At 27.3% G+C, this 4,325-nt stretch overlaps 1 non-coding gene across 1 annotated transcript; it reads left to right on the plus strand.

Annotated features, from left to right (window-relative positions):
• The first annotated feature begins 352 nt into the window (after window positions 1–352).
• On the plus strand, window positions 353–469 carry LOC126763831 (U5 spliceosomal RNA). The gene has a single exon (XR_007667688.1). It is a non-coding gene; the product is annotated as a U5 spliceosomal RNA (small nuclear RNA).
• Window positions 470–4,325: the final 3,856 nt, after the last annotated feature.

Raw genomic sequence — 4,325 nt, forward strand, 5'->3', positions numbered from 1 at the left:
CATACATATTTACGTTTTACGTTCAAAAAAATATACAAAAAAATTAAAATTTCCGAATATAATGTTGTAAATATTCATATAAAATCGAGCATTATCCTTTATTTCAAAACGAAAAAGAAAGCCGAATTGCTTAGCTCCGAACTCTTACGTAGGAGAATTCACCGAGCGCAAGCATCAAGGTCCCTTCGTCTTTTCACATCTTGGCTCGCCTACAAAGAAACAGTAAGGGTGACAAACGAGTCCTACTGTATACATAGTTCAAGCATATTTTCACATGTGTCTTATATCTTTACAATTCTCACCCTTTTTAAGTTATTCCTAGCTTATAAACTTCAGTATTCGCTTTGTACAGTTACCTTGACTTCTCTTCAGTTGTCGAATAAATCTTTCACCTTTTACTAAAGATTTCCGTGGAGAGGAGTAATTAATGGGTCTATAAAAATTTTTGTCAAAGGCTCAACTTTCCTTGCGAGGTATTGTTGGGCCGTTAATAAATGCATACAAATATTAGAAATTTTAATTTTAAATAAAATTTAATTAATTAAAGTAATACGTTTTTGCAAATAATAGTTTTAAACTATATAAAATCAATAAACTTTAGTTTAGATAGATTTGTGTAAACTTAACCTATGAAGCGTATTTTTATTTGCTAAAACTTGAATAGGGTATATTAAGTTTGTCTATAACATATACGCGAACTAGTCCCTCAGTTATTGAGATGTCGGTCCGAAATTTTGTTTTTTTTTTTAAATACAATTTCAAAAGAAAATTTAAATTTTTTCGACAATCAAATTTTTTTATCCGAAAAAGTTGTTTTTTATTTTTCAGTCATATTTTCGGCGAAATTTTACCATTTTGTTCACAATTTTCATCGAGTTTCTCAGAAATTTATTTTTACCTTTATTTTGAAATACAAATTTTTGCTTTGAAGAATTTTTTTTTTTCAAGTTTTGTTAGATTTTTGAAAATCTTTTATTCGAGTATTTTTTTAATTTTAATTTTCATTGTGTTTTTCTGTAATTTTTTTATTATTTTTGTTTTAAATACATTTTTTTTTAAATACTTTTTCTCCAAATTTTCAAAGAGTTTTCCGTCAAAATTTTTTTCCAAATATTTTTCGAATAAATTTTTTTAGAATTCTCAATAATTAATTAATAATAATAATTTTTAGTCAAATTTTTTTTCCAACTATTTTTCGAATAAAATTTTTTCAGAATTCTCAATGTTTTTTCGCGGAAAATTCTTTTATTTCAAGTTCTTTTTCAAAAATTTTCCAAATATTTTTCGAATAAGATTTTTTCAAATTTCAATGTTTTTTCCGAGTTTTTTCAAAAAATTCTTTCCGAATTTTTTTGGAATAAAATATTTTCAAAACTATCCTAGATTGTTTCAAAGAATTTTTTTTATTTATTTGTTATGTTCAAAATATTTTTTTTTTTCGTATAAATTTTTAAATATTTTCCGAATAATTTTTTTTCCAATTTTCATAGGATTTTTTCAAGAATTTTTTTTTAATTATTATTATTTTTGATTTTGTTTTTCGAATTTGTTTCGAATGCAAAATTTTTTATAATATTAAAATTTTTTTAATTTTTTCGATAAAACATTTTTTTTATTCGAATAAGTTTTCTTTTTTATTTTCAGTCATTTTTTCACCGAAATTTTAAATTTTTTGTTACAATTTTCATCGTGCTTTTTTGATTTTTTTTTTCAAAAATACGATTTTCCTTGTTTTTTTATAATAAACTATTTTTATTTTTAATTTTCATAGACTTTTGCTCAAATATTTTTCGAATAACGTTTTATTACAATTTTCAATGATTTTTTAATTTAACATTTTTTAATTCTAGTTAAATAATTCTTTGCGTAATTTTTTTTCGAATAAATTTTTAAATCTTTTTTCGAATTTTCATAGAATTTTTCAATATTTTTTTTGCTCTTATTTTCAAATTTTTTTCGAATGCAATATTTTTTGCAATTTTCAAAGATTTGTTCAACAAAATATGTTTTTATTTCTTTTTTTCAAAATTCGATTTTTGTTTTATTTTTAATATTTTCTTTAAATCTGTTTTAAGCATATTTACCTTAATTTTTTTTAATTATATTTTTCTTTTTTTGATTTTCTTAGTTTTATACATAGTAATTACACGCACTTTTCACTTTCTCACATTTCGATTAAATTAAACATGCACGAGCGCTTGAAGCGAAGGCGCTTACTCACACATACATACACAGAAAATAATTAACAGCGTAGAAATAATAAAAAAGTTATAATAAAAAAATAAACAGAATTTACTTAAGCTGTAGGAAATTGATACAAATATGAAAAATGAATGAAGTTGCACTTGCACACACACGCCAGGTACCTGCCTGCTTGCGCGCGCTCATTGCAAGCTGAGCTCCGGCGCTTTTGCTGATCTTATTTTTCGCGCTCGACTGCCTCGTATCGGTTTACGACTCTCGCCAATGCTATTTTATTTATATTGTATATGTATATATATATTTTTGGTAGTCTGCTTTTATTGGCGTTGTTGTTGTTGTTATTTGTACCTCGGCTCTTATTGCCACGCTCAAGTGCACAAAGCGGTTGGCGGCTGTAAGTACACAGCAGCTCGCCAATAAGCATTTTATTGGCCAATAATTTGCTGGAAAATCGCAAAAATTTTATTGCTTTCATTGTACACGTTGTTGTTGTTACGCTTAACTGTTTTTTTCTGCTTCGTGCTTTCCTTGACTGGCAATTGATGCCACCCGGCGTTTTTCCTTAGTCTTGCGGTGTGTCTGTTGTTCAATTAGTACTGTGGTGGCTAGTTTGCAGTTTTATTTTATTTAATCGTCAGGCTATTATTTAGCGCTGAATTGTGATTATGGTTAATTATTTTATTTTTAGGTTTTAAGTGTCCATATTTTTAGGTTTGCTTGGCTTTGTATATAAATTAGGCAGGAAAGCGCGAAGCATGATTTCCGCAATTAAAGCACGAAAAAATATTGCTGAAAATTTTATAATTGAATGGCTGTAAAAAATTTTCCTTTTCCTGTTGCAAATCATTACATTCAAGAGGGAAGTGCTGAGATGATTTTTTCTCATCTTCCTCCAAATAGCTGAAGCAGCCGGTATGCGGAAAGATGTTCATTCTTACTGCACGAATCCCGATCGGAGTGTATCCAGTTAGAATTCCGATGAGGATTAAGAGATGGTCCTTGATGAGATCGAAAAGTTAACTAGGCCATTTACTATTTACCTTCTGCCAGGAGGACCTTGCGACGGTACAGCTGGTGTTAGTTGTCCAGCGTCTGCTGAGCAGGTCTGAGGCTCAACAGTCCAGTGGTGAACCATAAGAATCCAACGCAGCTCGCTATTGAAACAGCGGTGTAATCCACTCTAAAACTTGCATCGCACTTTTCTCGAAACTTATTTTAATAGTCGGTAATTTATGCGAAAGCTGAACCGTTCGATCTTCTCAAATATATTTGTCAGGTACTGACTGAAAAAAAAAATGAATAATAATAATAATTTCGACTTTTTACACTACTCTGAACTATAAATTTATAAATACGATTTTTTTCGAAAAGCTGCAAGTTTGTCAAAAATAACAATTTTGAAAGTTTTCGAAATTTTAATTTGGATCTTTACTTGTACGGAGCTGTTTTAGTAATAAATTAATTTTTTTTCGGAAAATCTCCAGAAGATCACCTATGTCTTCAAGCGAATCTAAAACTTTTTCGAAAATTTTAATTTCGATTTTTCGAAGATAATACTTTTGTTACAATTTCCGTAAATTTTTGCACCGAAAAAAGTTGATTTTTAATTGTTCGATTTTCTCGATTTCTTTTTTCGAATAACATATTGTTTTGCAATTTTCGTAGATTTTGGAGAAAATTGTTTCATTTTTTTAGATACGATTTTCTCTATTTTTCGAATAAAATATTATTTTGTACAATTTTAAAATGGTTTTGTGGTATAGAGCCTTTTTATTTTCAAAAACTGGATTTTCGGTTTTCTTTCAAATAAAATATTTTTTACAATTTGATTTTTTTCGAAAGTTCGATATTAAAATTTTTTCGAAAGTACGATTTTCAATTTTTTTTCGGTACAATGTTATTTTAACAATTTTCGTCCATTTTTTCGCCAAAAATTTCTTATATTTTTCGAACTTTCGATTAATATTTTATTACAATTGTAATCGATTTTTTTGTCAAAACACTTTTTATTTTTATTTTCAAAAATTCAGTTTTGCTATTGTTTCCAATTAAATATTTTTTTTGCAATTTGCAACGATTTTTTACTGAAAAATATATATATATGTGCGAAAACTAGTTTTCTG

The sequence above is a fragment of the Bactrocera neohumeralis genome, chromosome 6 (genome assembly GCF_024586455.1).
Source record: "Bactrocera neohumeralis isolate Rockhampton chromosome 6, APGP_CSIRO_Bneo_wtdbg2-racon-allhic-juicebox.fasta_v2, whole genome shotgun sequence".
Taxonomy (NCBI): Eukaryota; Metazoa; Arthropoda; class Insecta; order Diptera; family Tephritidae; genus Bactrocera; species Bactrocera neohumeralis.